General features: G+C 39.4%; 1 protein-coding gene across 2 annotated transcripts in view; it reads left to right on the forward strand.

Moving 5' to 3' along the window:
* The window catches only part of LOC131682027 (E3 ubiquitin-protein ligase MIB2), a 93,460-nt gene that overhangs the window by 26,061 nt on the left and 50,190 nt on the right, over nt 1–17,209 (forward strand). The window contains exon 1 of one of the 2 annotated variants that reach the window (XM_058963184.1): nt 5,342–5,486. The exons of the other annotated variant lie outside the window; for it this stretch is intronic. The gene's annotated coding sequence lies outside the window, so the exon portion shown is untranslated. Of the gene's footprint in view, nt 1–5,341; nt 5,487–17,209 lie in introns of those variants that run through there. 2 annotated transcript variants of the gene reach the window in all.

Genomic DNA, 17,209 nt, shown 5'->3' on the forward strand with positions numbered 1-17,209 from the left:
GCAAAATTTTATGACTTAATGCTCATAAATAAAATAAAAATGTTTGTATAACAATACAGTAATGTTCAATTACTAAAATATCAAAAATTGCAAAAAACCCAATCTTCCCGCGAAAAAACCGTTTTAACCGGGAATAAACCTTGGGTTTTTTCCCCAAAATTATAAAAACCCGATTTGGTACATCACTGGTGGTGATAAATCGCACACGAAAGATACTTGTCCAGTGAAAAAAAAACACAAAAAGTTTCAAATGCGCTGATTGTAGCGAAAGTCATAAATTTCTGGGGTTGTCCTGTTCGAGAAAAAATATAAATTCTCGTTCTAGACAACAAAAAAAAATAAAAAATGTACCTACTTCTTCAGGTACACTTCAAGAAAACACGTCCAAACGTGTTAATCCGATTCAAAATAGATTAACAACTTCTTCTACCTCCGTTACACCATTTTACAATGGTGTGTCATCTTAGGCTTCAGTAGCAGGTAACAAGGCCAAAATAACGGCTACCGTTACCACGCCCACAAACTCGTTTGCACCCAACGATTCCTTTAGTCCAATGGATCTAGGTAGCGTAACAGAAGAAAAATTAAAATATCTGCAGGACTCTATGTTACCTATGATTATTGCCATGTTAAATTCTACCTCCATGTTTGAAGCTTTTCAAGCGGGATGGGAATTTGCTAACAAAATTGTAATGAAATTAAAGTTTAACAATGACTTTAAATACCAATCTGGGCAAGTTGTTGAGCTACTAGGAAGAAAACGCTTCAAAGGATTCAGAATAAAATTCTGAAAATGATTTTGAGGCGTCCTCCCTGGTTTAGCACAAATGAGTTGCACAGACTCGCAAACATAGAAACATTAGAAATTATGACGAACAGTATTATAAGCAACTTCCGACAAAAATCGTTGCAATCTTCAATTGCAACGATTAGCTCTCTTTATAGTTTATAAGTTAGTTTATAAGATATGTTTAGTTCCTTATTCACAAGACAAGTAGGTTTAAAACATCCTACTGAAAAAAACGTAACTGCGGATGCATATTATATCTTAATAATAATTAACCGAATCATGTAAACAATAGGGATGTAAAGTCACCACTTGTGGCTGAACACCCAATATACTAAATTAGAAATGTAATGCAAACAATAGAAAATCATATACAAAAAAAGACTCGTGCAATTTCGGTGGCCACGTTGACTCTTGTTTTATTTTAAAAAGTGCCTCGCGCGTATTTGCTGTCACGCCCACAGTTCGATCGGTCTCCGAAACTTTAATAGCGTTTTTCTCGAAACCACATTTTTTAAACTGACACTATATCTCAAAAACTATTTAACGGATTGACTTGATTTTTAATGAGAATGCGTAATACGTGTAGCCAGTAGATTAACTACGAAAAAATGAATATATTTTTTTTTTCTTCCCATTATTTTGAATAAAAGTGAGCGACTTTGAAAGATTTTTTTCGATTTTTTAGTTCATCGAGTAAAGCCCTCCCCAAGGTTTAGAGGTTTGACGGTATTGCAAACATCATCAAGCATCAATTGCTTTAAGATGGGTATTGCATTACGCATCGATAGTGGTGCATCGAGGAGACCGAGAGGGCTTATGCGCCCTTTTTATGTTATATGTTTCTTCATACTCTGCATCTGCGCATACCAACGCTAAACCACTGGTCTATGCGCGGTGGCGTGGCCGATTGGCGGATCGACGTAGATTGACTTTTGCTGTGTGCCATGTTTGCAAATATTGTTCTATTGGTGGTATTCGTGGACGGGGCTCACAGAGGGAGTCATTGTGTGTCCATTTATCGGTCGACTTCGTCATCGTGCATATACCAATTAAATTAATTTAATAAAGTAGAATAAGTAGAGAACTATTAGTTGTAACTTTGCGATAATCGTAGTTTTTCGTACTAGTGTACAACTGTTACGTGCTAGTCGTATTTCTATCTATGTATGTATTCGTCTGAGTATTTGTGACAGTTGGGTCAGGGAATGGATGCAGAACTGACGTATATGATAGAATAGTGGCTAATATTTCTGGTGATCATTCTGAGCATTTGGTTCTATTCATTCGGGAAAATCGGGTAGGATAAATTAGGGTAAAATAAATTTACCGACGCACGTGGGTCATCCATTCCCGGCCAGCATAGCATGATGAAAGTCTTACAGCATGCAATTGTCGTTAATGATAAATACATAACATTTGCTGCATTTAGACGAATTTGATTGTATGTTACATGTGTTTTTCTATTCTACTTCATTAGTCTGTTTCTTTTGTACATCTATTAGTTTGTTTTTCCATTATTTATGTATACCAAAATAGTATTGTTCAATTTATACACTTCTAGTCAAACTCTTTGCATCTTTTTTCTTTATTCGGCATGTTATGATTCCTTTTATTAGTATATCTCTACTATACGCTATCTATACTCATATAGGTACAAACGCTCGTGGCCTTTGCGATAACAAAAACCTGGCCACAAACGCGACCATGCAATTGTAATAATTCACATATACTTACGCTCGCGATTTCGCCTACATAAAAAAAAAACCCGTAGTTAAGTAAACGTAGCATCTTTAAACTTCCAAACGCGGTCTTAAACATTAACCCACCACTCGCGCGATCATGAAGCGGTCACGTCCGAAAGTTTTAACAGTCTGGACTAATGCCTTCAGTTGAACCAATCAAAAAAGTGACGCTCATATTCACTAAACAACACGTTCCATGGTGACATAACCTGGAACTCAAGTTTCCCCATAGGGAAACGGACTACCATCTATACCATACCCTAAAAATTAAGCATCAGATTCACGGTCCGCGCACGATCAAACAAGAATACACGCTACATCATTATAAAATCAAAATTATACACGCGAAGTCACACACGTGACAATCACGTTAATATACAAATGCTTGAGCCCTTCGCGATCATCCTTGGCACCTACACCCGCGATCTCGTAAACATAATAACATCTCGGTGATAAAGTGAATGTTTCAGCCCCTATAAATTTTCAAACTCGGTCTCAAGCGTGAACCTAAAAACTCCCACACTTGCACGATCATGAATCGGTTACTTCCGGATGTTTCTATCCTTGATATCAGCAGACCAGGTGCATGCCTTCAATTGGATCAATTAAAAAAAGAAAGCTCTCATATCCACTGGACACCACGTTACATGGTGACATGACCGAGGACTCTAGTGATATGGGGTAACTTACTTCCTGTCAGAATGTGAATTATACACCGAAAACCAATTATCAGAATGAAGATCCGCGTGACCATCCAAGAACGCGTATATAGGAAATGCCACACGGTTACACAATCCAGTCTTGTACACGCGAAGTCACATGAACGCGAGCACACGTGACAAACACGTTAGCATACGAACGCTTAAGCCCTTCGCGATTAACAACACACACCTACGTTCGCGATCGCGCAAACTTAGCAACATCCCGGTAATAAGGAGAACGTTTTAGCACTCACGAAGTTTCAAACGCTGTCTCAAACACGAACCTACAAACGTCCGTTTTCGCGCGCTCATGAATCTGTCACGTCCTGAAACCATTACTCTCTGTCCTAAAAACTTAAGTCCATACATTCAGTAGGACCAATCAAAAGATAAAGCTCATATCCGCTAGACATCACGTTCCATGGCGACATCACCGGGAACTCGAGTGATATGGAAGATCTCACTTTCTTTTAGCATCTGAGCCATACATCAAAAATAAAGTATTAGATTCACGGTCTGCGCGCTTGTTCCAGAACACACGCAAATATGCGAACGGCACACGGTTATAAAATTGAATTTATACACGCGATCGAACACGTTAACGTACAAATGCTCGAGCCCTTCGCGATGATACACGCCCGCACATACCTGAACCGTACAATGAATATCACATTCAGAATCACGGCCCACTATAATTGGATTAAAGCAGTGTTTTAGTGGGCGCCATTGCCTGTCTTGTCTGAAAATTGTAGTATGTGATTCTGACGGGGAGCTCTTCCGAGAACCTAGCTCTACAGCTTCAGTAGGACAATTCTCGAAAAAAAAAATCTTGTTGACAGTTTCTTCATGATGCAATGAGAGACTTTTAAAATGCTTTTTTGAAAGTCTTTGTTTACAAAAACCCAATAACTAAAAAAAAAATATTTTGCAATATTATTTTTTTAACATACATTTTTGTTTATGTCACAACTTTTTTCAGTTTTGATTTTTTTCGCGCATAACTATTTATTCTCTTTAACTTAATCTCGGATAGTTTTGCTGTATAAAATACGGTAATCAAACTTTTTTTTGTCGTTGAATCTTGCACGCAAAAACTTCTACACCCTTTTGAACGCTTGTAACAAGCATACAAACATACTACCCTAATATTTACGCAACCCGAAATAAAAAGAAAAACTGCATCTGTGGAGCAACACATTATTTGCTATATGTATGAAAAGACCGCATATTTCGCGTAATAACGTTGGTTGTATAAAACATATTTGTTAGGCCAGCCAATGCGAGAGATTATATTCAATCAGAAGATTGATGTTTATAGTAGTCTATTACTATATCAAATGACTTGCCACTTCACCCGGAAGAACACATACTACATATCCATTATGCAAGGGCTACTTTCATCGTATCGCCTCGCCGGATCAAATACTTGAGCCGCCTGACTCACCTCCTCCGTTCGGCTTCGATGCCTTCAATTAGTACTGACAATTTTCCTTCCTTTCTCCTGGTGATGGTTCAGATGAAATAGTGCTTCTTCACTTTGTAGGATCAGTTGCATAAATCACATAGCCGCACTCGACGACAATGTTGCCCATCGCTTTCCTCTCCTAACTTATGCGAAGCGAGTAAACTGTGCTGATAAAAACTTGCTGCATTGCATGTGGTTCGAAATTCTTCATTACCCATGTGTACGCACTTTATGTGGTGTAGCTATGAACAAATTTCTTCCAGTTGGATCTGGGTGTGAGTTGTGTGACCTCCGGAAGCTTCCACTTTTTAGTTTCTCTCACCAGTCAGTTTTTGTCGCGACCACATAATCACATTGGCCTACATATGGGTGATTATAGTATTTCCCTGTATTTAGTGATTCAAGTGGGTGGGTTTCAAACTCTGTTCATTTTTTTAAATAATGTATTCAATATTGAATTTGTAATAATAAAATAAAGGGTCTAAGTATTATCCCTAATTACGCTAAAATGGTGGTTTATTGCATTGTCTAAACAAAGGGAAACGAAGTCCATTATCCAGTTCACTGATAACAGACGCCCAGTTTCACACGGTTCCAAACACCAATTGCGGTTTTTCCCTTGTAGGTACCACATCACTAAGCTGAAATGGAGAACCGATAATCAGATTGATTGTGATCAATTGATATCCATTGCCGGAGGAAAGCAAGAAGACACTGAAGAAGAGTGGTTGTATTCGAACTCAATTAAAGTAATTGATTCATCCAAGCAGGTGCCGACTCACGAAGCGGTAAGAGCCCCCTTGTAATCGTATCGCTGCAATCATTGCTCTTTCAGGAGGTAAAATTTATGTGGGGCAAACAAAGTCGAGTATGTACACACAACGTAACAGTCTAAGATAATAGAGTTGAAGGCCACATACACCGTGTCTGCATCAGGAATTGGTGCATCCGAGACGCTGCTGTTGGCTGTTGTACGTTTCCATGGTCGAGTATAACTACGCAAACTCAACAAGTGCGCCCATCCAACCGGCATCGACGGGCGAGTTTGCTTTGTTGTGTCCATCATCCGTGAGAGACATCGAAAATCAATTAAGATAAACTGTTAAACTTTTAATGGAAAACTCGGTCGGTCTGGGTGAATCTCATCTGGTTATTTCCTGGTGTCCATTTCTCGAGGTATTGTGCTGAATTTGAAATTTGATGTTCCCGGAAAATGTATAATCATCGCGATTAGTTTTTTCGTTAACAATTTGTATCCAAGTGCCTTTACTACTGACACTGCATAAGAATGGATGTGTTCGTTACTTGCTTTCATAATACAAACCAAAAACCAACAGAACTGACCTAAATCTGAGTACGATTGGTGAAATTTTTGAGCCCACGGCTTAAAGTTTCATTTTAAGGAAGAAATCGACAAAATATTTTTTTCAGAAGTCATTTATTCTAGCATCACTGCTGTTGACGGTCATATTATGTGTCGATTTTTAAACATTGTCTTATTGTGTTCAAACCATTAATTTGAGCTTTTTGGTCTATTCACAAGAGTTATGATGTTTCTTTTGGAGTTGATAACTGACCATATTTCATATACAGTAATGTTTCGATTATATCACGGTCGGTCTGTATTTTAGCGTGATATATCTGAAGCGTGATATATTCAAAACAAAACAAAAAAATTACATTAAAGCATTAACCAATGTATTTCTACAAACAAAAAGTAATAAAAAGTTATAGTTAGAAGAATAAATCATAGTAGGGTAATGAGCCTATTTTTTCATGTTTCTATTATCACACTACTCATTTGAAGCTGGTTTGAAGTTGGTTAGTTCAGCGTTCTCCATCTTTGTTCAACGCATAGGGTCGAACGGTATGGCATCAGCGGATAATTTCTCCCCACACAGCTTCACTTTACGTATCCCGTACCGTTTCTTAAAATTGTTGAACCATCCAAAACTAAACTTGAAGGAATCTGGCACGTTCAGGTTTTGGACGAATATCTTGACTATTAAAGTCAATGTATTCGAAGAGACTACGATTCAGTTCTCGTTGTTTCAACATCCATAGAAATAGTCCCATCTCCAATTGTTGATGTTGTCCTTTCAAAATAAAAGTATTCACATCGATTCTAGAGAAAATGCTTATCTCGGCATACCTACGATATCTTGCGCATTTTGTTTTTCTCATTATTTTGTTGGATTTTCCTGCGGATAACTAACAATTTAAAAAAGAAGCCGACTTATTTACCCGCTACACTAGACGGCCCCTTAAGCACACGGCAAATAAGTTACAAAGAATTTTAAACTAAAATTGGAATTGGCCGTCATGGTAAAACATGATTTCGAGATTATTCACGTTTAAAGTTTCGCGCCACACCCTCCACTCACGTAAAGGAACAAGATGAACAGCGCTATAACTTTGCTTCTAATGCTTAGACATCTATAAAAATTTCAGATACTTAGAATCTTAAGACAAAAGAATAAAAAAAAATCGATTTTTTGACCGACCTCATCATATATAAACCTTTAACGAAATAGACCGAAACACAACAATAGGCTCATTACCCTACATGGTAATTAGCAAATCAATTGCAAAAAAATCCTAAAAGTGTCAGGACGCCACATGTGGTTCAATTAGGTCAAACGTATTGTGCTTTGTCTGTTTTTCAAAAAGGGTGATATAATCGAGACAAACCCGTGATATAATCGAGGGTGATATAAACGAGTATTGTTATAAACGCAAAGTGATATAATCGAAACATTGCTGTATCACTGTTAAGACGCTGCCTACACAATTTTTTTAGTTAGACGCGATACAAAGTTGATTTCATCGGCAAAGTTTTAGAAAACTTGAAATTCAATAGCTTTGTCGAAAGCATCAAATCTCTACCTATTATAGCTCGAAGGATATAGTAGTTTTAAGTGAGTTTTATATTTTTGTCGAAAAGAAAAGATTTTCTATTTTCTGATAGTTTTCAACTTCCCCCACTCGCAGGTTGATGGGATTGACGGTATTGTAAACATCATCAAACCACAAAAGATTCAATGGAATTATCTAAATAAAAGGATCTTGACTCTTTTTAGTTTCTATGTTCACCAAGTTCTACTACTAGAAGGTTAATCATTTCTTATGTTAATAATTCATCAATCATTATGATTACACAGGATTTGATTTATATAAGAAGTCCACTTCAAGATGTTAATTACAATACGCCTCGATAGTGGTGTATCAAGGAGGTCGGGCCTTTTTTCTATATTTCCTTTCTTTACAAGCTCACAACCAACAATCAACCAAGAAACAGATAAATGAGAAAGTATATGCTATGTGTGGTGGTTGACTATTCAAGTATTAGTAGTGTTTGAAGTACTAATGTATATTTGTCATGTGATGGTCGTAATTTTTGCTGTATCTTGTACCTGTCTAATCGATTACATCTCTCATCTATTGCCTTTTATCTTTTCTTTTCGAGTCCTATACTGTCATTTTATATAACCAGATAACACATGGCGACACGACAGTAAACTCTAGTTTATACGAGGGAACCCACTCCCTCCTAGCATCTGAATCGCACACCAATAATTTAGTATCAGATTCACGGCCCGCGCGATCATTCAAGAACACACGCGAATATGTGAAATAAATCACAAAATGACACGGTCACAAAATCAAATGTATATCACGCGAAATCACATGCACGCTAGCACACGTGAAAAACACGTTAACATACAAACGCTTGAGCTCTTCGCGACCACCTACGCCCGCGATGATGCAAACATGATTACATCTCGGTGATAAAGTGAACGTCTTAACACTCATAAGTTCTCAAACGCGGTCTCAAGCGGGAACCTACAAAATGCCCGCGCGCACGCGATCACGAATCGGTCACGTATCCTAGAAACCTAGGGACATACCTTCAGCTGAACCTATTGAGAAAATACGCTCATACCTATTAGGCAACACGTCTCATGGTGACCTGACCGGGAACCCTAGACATATAAGGGAACCCATTCTCTGCTAGAATATGAATCGAATATCAGACTCACGGGTCAAACGACCATTCAAGAACGCATGCAAATATGTTATTGGCCACACGGTTACAAAATCACGTCAGCATACAAACGTTTGACTCCCTCGCGATCATCCAAGCAACCTACACCCGCGATTTCGCAAACATGATAACACGGTGAATGTCTTAGCACCTATACATTTACAAATGCGGTCTCAAATGCGAACCTACTACAATCCGTGTTCGCGCGATCATGAATCGATCATGCCCGGAAGCCTTTACCGTCGGTCCCAGCAACCTAGGTTTCCACTCCCTCCTAGCATCTGAACCGCACACTACAAATTTAGCATGAGATTCACGATCCGCGCGATCATCCAAAAACACACGTAAATACACGAATGGTCACACGGTTACAAAATTGAACTGATACACGCAACACACACGTTAACATATAAATGCTTCAGCCCTTCGAGATCATCCACGCAACCTACACCCTCGATCTCGCCAACATGATAATACCCTGGTGACAAGATGAACGTCTCAGCACTCATAAACTTACAAATGGGATGTCATGCGTCAACCTACAAACTCCCGCGCTCACGGTCCATGCATTCCATTGGACCAATTAATTGAAAAAACCTGTTTTAATCCACTTAGCGGTGTAATTGTGCCTTTCTCAATCACGAATACTAGGATTTCATCGTTGTTTATATTCATTGTAAACTTTCAAATGTATATATTACATTTTCATTATACGTCGCATGACAACTATATATAATAAAACAAATCAATAAATTTTGTAAAAGAGAAAGGTCCAAATCAAAAAATTGAACCAGTAATCGGCGGTCTGAGACTTAGTTTAGCCGTCTTGATCAGCTGGTGTGAGAAGAAGGGTTTTGTTCGCAAAATGTGTAGAAAGGAATCTTTATGTCCAAATGGTCTAAACACCACAAATTATTTACGAAAATTTTTCGATACAACCACGTTATTATAAAATTAAAAAAAAGGTGCGAAAACGGTAAAGTCCTAAAAAATCGATTTCCATCAAAACATTTTTTTTCGAAATGTTATAAAATCTGCATTTTAAGGATATTTGACATCAAAAATACGAATTCGGAGGTCTCCCCTTTGAAAAAAGTTTTGAGTCCCGGCTTATATGGGAATTTCATATGTGACCGGACGGATAAGTCTATATATCCGAAACCATCATCCGGATCGCTTCCGTACAAAATTTTATAGACATCTGTGATGATAATATAGCTATCATTTGAGGCTAAGTTTGTGAAAATCGGTCCAACCAATTCTGGGAAACTGATGCGAGTTTGTTGGTTTTAAAAGATGGCCACTTTTCCCGGGCACTTCCGGAACCGTCTATGATGGTCAATGTAGTCAACTAAAGTTCGGTTGGCCGTCAGTGACCTAGAACTGCAAATGTAAGTTGTTTGAGTGACATTTTAGCGAAATTTTTACCTTTTTTTGCTTTCGTCGGAATCGGTTTGAATCGGAATTTGCTTTGTGACCGCAGGCTACAACCCATAACTCCGGAACCGGAAGTCGGATCTGGATGAAATTTGATAGCAATTTACGGGGATAAAACACTAAGAAACCGATGTGACTGTTATTCTAAATTTGGATGCTTCCGCCGGGGCTTCCAGAACCGATGATAGTGGCCAATGTGGCCAAAGGGACTTTGAATAACTGTTAGTGACCTAGCACTGCAAATCCAAGTAGATGTAGCCACATTTTGGAAAAATTTTCACCTTTATACATTAATTACAGAATTGGTTAAAATCGACATTTTCTGCGTGATCGTACTCATCACTCTGTAATTCCGAAACCAGAGGTCGGATTCATTAGAAATTCAATAGCAGCCTATGTTGGCAAAAGGAATTACTCCACAAGGACATCAACATACTGGTCGTGGAGATACAAAGTAACCTCGGATTGTCCATCAAGGAATGGAGAACCTTGGAGCAGAAAGCGGAGGTAACCGGAAAGGAGCTGTAGATGGCCAAGAAGTCCTTGGATACAAGGCAAATAGTGGCACCACCGAAAGTGAGGGAATCTCACGAGGCGAAAGGCAAACCCCAGGGGACGTCCCTCTCTACACCGAAGAGGCTAAGAACTTCTTCAGTTGATGCGAGACCAGGAGGTTTCAAGAAACACAAGGACGCTCCCAGTACGCGTAGCGAACAAAGCTGCCACCAACGTGGATAAAAACACCAAATGGGAAATCGTCGACAGCACAAAACGGAAGGTGAACAGTAAGGATAGGTCTGAAAAGCGAAAGCTTTTCAAGGGACGAAACAAAGGTGAAGTACTCATAGTCAAAGCTAACGATGACTCATACGAGAAGGTACTGCGCGCAATTTGGTCAAACCCGGTACTCAAGGAGTTGGGCTCAAACGTCAAGAAAATCAGGCGCACCCGCACCGGAGAGTTGATTCTGGAACTGAAAAAGGATCCGAAGTCAAACAGCACTACTTATAGAGAGCTCACGGAGAAAGCTATGGGTGAAGCGGTGAAAGTGAGGGCCTTGTGCCCAGAGATATCCTCGGAAGAAGAGCTAAGAGAAGCTCTGAAAAACAGTGCGAGTTTGGAGAAGTGCAGATGATGATCCGATTGAGGAAGGGACCTTTCGGCACGCAAGCGGTTTCAGTTAAGCTTCCAGTCAAAGCAGCGAACAAGGCACTTATAATTGGAAAGATCAAAGTTGGTGACCGGAAGTGTGCTTCAAATGTCAAGCGTTCGACCATCTGGCGAGAAACTGCAGTGGACCTGGCAGGAGCAAATTATGCAGAAGGTGCGGGGAAGAAGGCCATATGACAAAAGACTGCCGCCAGGCTCCGAGATGTCTGATTTGCGCAACCGAAGAAGATAACAACCACGTTAAGGGAGGCCCACGATGTGCGGCCTTCAAACAGGCGACTGCAACGAAGTCACAGTGGAGGTAACGCAAATCAACCTCAACCACTGCGACACAGCACAACACTTGCTGCGGCAATCTATAGCGCAGTTCAAATGCAATATAGCTATCATTTCGGAGCCTTGCCGTATCCCGGCCAGCGATGGAAAGTGGATAGCTGATAATGCAAAATCAGCGGCAATTTGACGACGGGGATATATCTATTTCAAGAGTGGTTTATCATGCGGATGAAGGCTTCCCAATCGCCAAAATCAATGGAGTCTTCTTCTGCAGCTGCTACGCACCTCCACGGTGGACGACCGATCGTTTCACAGAAATGCTCGATAAACTGACAGAAGAGCTTATCGATTGAAGACCTGTCGTTTTAGGTGGCGATTTCAACGCTTGGCAAGTAGAATGTGGCAGCCGCTTTACCAACTCAAGGGGGAGTAGTATATTCGAGGTTGTCGTCCTACAAGCGGAAGCGGACAACTGTCATCATTCTCGTTGGAAACCAGAACGGAGTGGAGTTAAAACGTGTAGTAATTAATTATATACGCATTTTTTCATATAAACTAAATTTGTTTCTACTTATAGTTAAATTGATAAATACTTAAAAATAAATTGATTATAACCTAAAACTTACTTGCTACACTAAATTTGTAAGTACATATTGTTGAAGATTAAAACTTATTGAACTAATTAAAATATATTATAGCTTAAAGCTATTCACACAAATTAACCTGGATTTTATTGCGATTGCTAAAAAGAGTTAGTGTGCGGCAAACATCATCCGCCGTCCGGAACACAGTTATTGGCGTTACCTTCTGCAGACCTGTTCCGGTTGGAAGTTTAAATTGGAGAGTGTGCGAGGGGTACACCCACAGCGACCACTAAGCGATTCGGTACACTATCGGAAGCAATAGACAGTCGAAAGCGCGTGTGATCCAATCAAACGAGCGGAGGTGGAAAACAAAGAAGTTCGACAAGGGAGTACTCGCCGAGGCGTGAGTGCAATCATGTTGACTTCAGTGCAGATAATGTGTCAACGGCATTAGCAAGAGCGATGCAACCATGCCAAGAGAAGGTAAACCAAGGTACAGTCGCCGCCCAGCTTTCTGGTGGAATTCGGCGATTGCCGACCTACGTGCATGGCCGCCGAGCCCGGAGGAAGATGCAGAGAGCTCGAAACGTCGCGGAAAGAGATGCTCTAAGACCAGCGTACAAAGCGGCGAGAGCCGCACTTAATAAGGAAATCAAGCTCAGTAATAAGAGCTTTACCGCAACGCCAATTCAAATCCGTGGCGACGTCTACAGAGTTGCCATGGCGAAGATAAGAGGACCGGCAGTACCACCGGATATGTGCCCGGAGAGGATTAGAGCCATCGTAGAAGCGCTATTTCCACAGCATGAACTGACGACCTGGCCGCCCACGCCATACGGACACAGCATGACTACGAAAAAGAAGCTCGGATAACCAACGAGGGACTGATGTTTGTGGCAAAGGCCTTGAGAACCAAGAAGGCCCCGGGACCCGACGGTATCCCCAAGGTGGCTTTGAAAACAGCAATCCTATAGAACCTGGATATGTTTAGGACCGTGTTGCAAAAGTGCATCGACGATTGTGACTTCCCCGACATCTGGAAGCGACAAAAGCTAGTGCTGTTGCTGAAGCCAGGCAAGCCCCCTGGAGATCCTTCAGCATAGAGGCCGATATACCTGTTTGATACAGTCGCACAGATGATGAATTCTGAGGAAAACTATTTTCAAACCTCAGTTATTCAAATGAATATATCTTTTTAGTTAGGATTCCGATTGGGATCAAACTGATTTCATTTGAAAGGTTATTCGCTGGACTTATAGCTGTTATTCGACTTAGTCGATACAAGCCTTTCTTCTCGCTCAGACATTAAAAACAAATAATAAATCGAGCAATAGTTTAAAGTTATAATGTTCAAAGTGGCTGTAGTTTTCATTGAAACGGTTCGGAAAGATCGCTTGTTGTTCATGATACTTGAAAATTAGTGTACTTTCCGAAAATGAATATCTTGTTTTGCCCCTTTCTGCCCCAAGGTATGAAAAAAGGTGATTTTTCATGATACGTCTGAAGGAGACGCATGGCAGCCTTTAACTATCTAGGGTTCGCAATATAATTTATAGATGTATCTTATCATTATCAACAATTGAAAAAAATTGTATTCTGCTAAAAAACTCACCGGACCTAATTTGAAAATGAATTTTCGGAAATAGTACACTTTATATTCGTAAATGTTGAATTTTCGAACCACCCTAAGTGCTAAAATTTTGAGGTAATAAAAACCAAAAAATAAACATCAAATATGAATCCAGTGTCACAAAATTACCCTAATGATAAGTTTTCATCAAATTCGGGCCACTTTTGAGGTTTTGTCCGACTTTTGTATGAAAGGTGATCACTGTGAGTCGGCGAGGTGCTTGAAAGAGTCATCCTTAACGGGCTTACAACATACACAGAGGGAGAGAATGGACTATCCAATATGCAGTTCGGTTTCCGAAAAGGTAGATCCACCGTGGATGCCATACGAACGGTCGTGGAAACTATGAAGGATGTGCAGAAGCAAATGAGAAGAGGCAACCGCTACTGCAGAGTGGTTACACTGGACGTAAAAAACGCCTTCAACAGCGCTAGTTGGGCCACAATCGCCGATTCGCTGCACAGACTGAGAGTTCTTGACTACCTCTGTAGGATTCTGAGATCCAGTAGGACAACCCTTGAAAAAAAAATTAAGCCGCTATCAGAAATTGCACTTTATCGGAAAATTACTTAAAACGAGCATCCCTTTCTTATATGAACTTTAAATTGATCACAATGTTTGCTTGAATTCCTTAAGTAAAACAAACAGCTCAACCCCACTACCTGAAATCGCCCTGCGTCCACGAGAACGATCGAAGGAAAATGTGAAATATTTTTTTTTATTAAAGAATGTTTGCCTGGCCCTTTAGAAAAAAGAAATTGTGCTGGGACATAATTTTTAAAAAATATTTGTGTCGGCCTTATTTGGATTAAAAAAATAAATACGGTTGTGTTCTTATTGAGAATTTTTAACATGAAGTATTTTTCTGCCGGTTTGTCACTCCAGCTTACATAACCAGTACAGCTTGCTGTTTTCTATCAAAAATTACTTGCCGTTTTCTTTCAAAATGACGAGCGTGTATAGAATATTAACGAATCCTTACACACTAAATTTATGAATGTCATTTTATTGTCTTCTCGTGGAGTGTTACCTGAAATCCTCAAGAATATTTCGACAAACGACTGTTCTTACTTAAGTTATTTAGTCTCATTCGCGATGAGTCCATCCGTCCGTTGCGCCACGCATTATTTTCAAGATAATAACTGATTGAAGTTGGTATGATTCATCTGCATTTCCGTCAAAAAGATCCCTACAAAATCACCAATTTTTTTTTTGTTGAACAATGAGTTTCACCAATTTTCCCGAAAAAGTTGTCTTCTGTGCTTCCTCATGTACATGGGGCAAAATTATGTTTTCATCAAGTGATCAGCGTACTGCGAAATACTGCTTGACGCCATAGAACCTATGATGGTTTCGTTTTTCGTACTCTAATCCAATAAAAAGTGATTTCGTTTGTTTGTACCTTGTCATAAAAATGTATACATATAAAATCATGTCTAGGGTGGTTCAACTAGTGAAGGTAGGTGAACAAACAAGCTCAAAACGGGAAACATCACGCGTCATTGTGTTCGTGCTGCTAGGCTGTCTAACAGTGTATGGAAGTTAGTGATGATCAGAGCATCAAGCAAATCGCTCGCCTTGAATAGACTACTTTGTATTCGTAGTAAGTTCTGTTTTACACCTACACACTTCTAGAAGATAGAGTACGTGATCGGCATCTAGTTTCACCCAATTTTTGGTGCATTTGTTTAGGATCCAGGTACTGTGTACATATAATCTGTGAGCCACCCTAAAACCTATGGACTGTGACGTGTGCGCACGTGGTGGCTGTGTACAGTTATATTTCGCCGGTGATGATGCTTCCTTCAAATGCACCATAGTCACCCAGCTCCATACTCGATAGTCTTTTGCAAGCTAGATGTGAGGGTTGTGGCTTTTTTGGAGCACAAAATGATTATGTGTGTTTGCAATAAACAAAGGCATTAGGGCCGAGTTTTTCACTGATGTAATTTGCGTGCGCTTGCTGTGTGGTTACTGAGCCGATGAATTATTCAACACCTAACATACAGTACTGCCGCGCCGATCCGAACATTTTGGCATAAGTTTCATTAATTCGACTTTTTATGCTAATAATCTATAATCGAGCACAAAATGTTATCGTTTGTGGTTTCGGATAACCGGGGTACATCCGATAAACCAACCGCTACACATAATTGGCTTTACATATATACTGTGCGCTTTTGCCTTAATCGCTTTACTATCCTTGGTTTACGCATTATCTAAACAGAGAACCTTATGTATGCGCTTCATATTGTATGGGGTGCGCATTCAGTTCAGAGTGTTATCGAGTATTATATGTTTACGCACTAACTCGAGTGAATAGCATCGCTTCAACCAATTCAACGTCACCGACTACGCACCGGATATTTTTACTTTCAATTTTGAACCATTTAGCGCCATTTAGTCCGCTTTATTTGACTTTGACTACCATTATATCTCCTACGAATTTTATATCCACGGGGAGTGTATCTCGAGAATAAGAATAAAGACCAAAACATGTTAAGTATTCGTCAAAATAAAAGTGTTGACTAAGCTTTTTAAACCCGCTTGCACAGTGGGACGAGCCCGGACTTAAGTCCATATATGAAGGTTATGCGATATTCTCACTAGTATTTTTCTCGTATCAACTGAGCCATCAGAGACATTTTCGCGAGATTTTAGGTGATTTGAATGCAAAATGAATTTTCGACAGCTTTTTGAAGGGCATAACTCAAGCGTTTTTTGCATTATTTGATCATAGGAACTGTATACGGTTATTCTCGTTTTTCAAAAAAACGTTGATTTTATGAATTGCATTACTTCACCAAAATTATCCGTGTGATAAAATTACATCGTAAAATCGCCAAAAATAAGCTACTAGTTGGTTTAGTTAGTGTTTAGATAACTGTTTGTCATGAATTTTTATTGAATTCGAACTTCTAAAGCGATAACAACAACGACGCCCGTGAATGCCCGCGATCACACTATGCTCATTCGAAAGCTTTTCATTTTCTCTTCAAAATGAGCCTATGTTAGTTTTGCGAAAACTTGCGATAAGCAGTCAAAATTTGAAAAAAAAAACTGTGAATGGAGACGCATGGTTATTACTGATATTTAATTTGAATATTCACTTTATGACTAGAATAATGACACTAATTTATGCACAACTTTTAAATAGCATTTAGAGCATGATCTACAAGGGTTTTACTAGTGATCAAGAGTAAGGAGCCGAGTGGGAAGTATGATTTTTAAGTGGTAAAGGAATTAAGAATGTTTAAAATTCAGTAAATATTTTCAACCATCTGAAATGTGTCATAAAATGTTTCATGAACTATTTTTGCTAACTTACGCAATAACTTTTAAATTGAGTGAACACAGATGAGTTCTAGT

Source organism: Topomyia yanbarensis, chromosome 2 (genome assembly GCF_030247195.1).
Source record: "Topomyia yanbarensis strain Yona2022 chromosome 2, ASM3024719v1, whole genome shotgun sequence".
Classification (NCBI taxonomy): domain Eukaryota; kingdom Metazoa; phylum Arthropoda; class Insecta; order Diptera; family Culicidae; genus Topomyia; species Topomyia yanbarensis.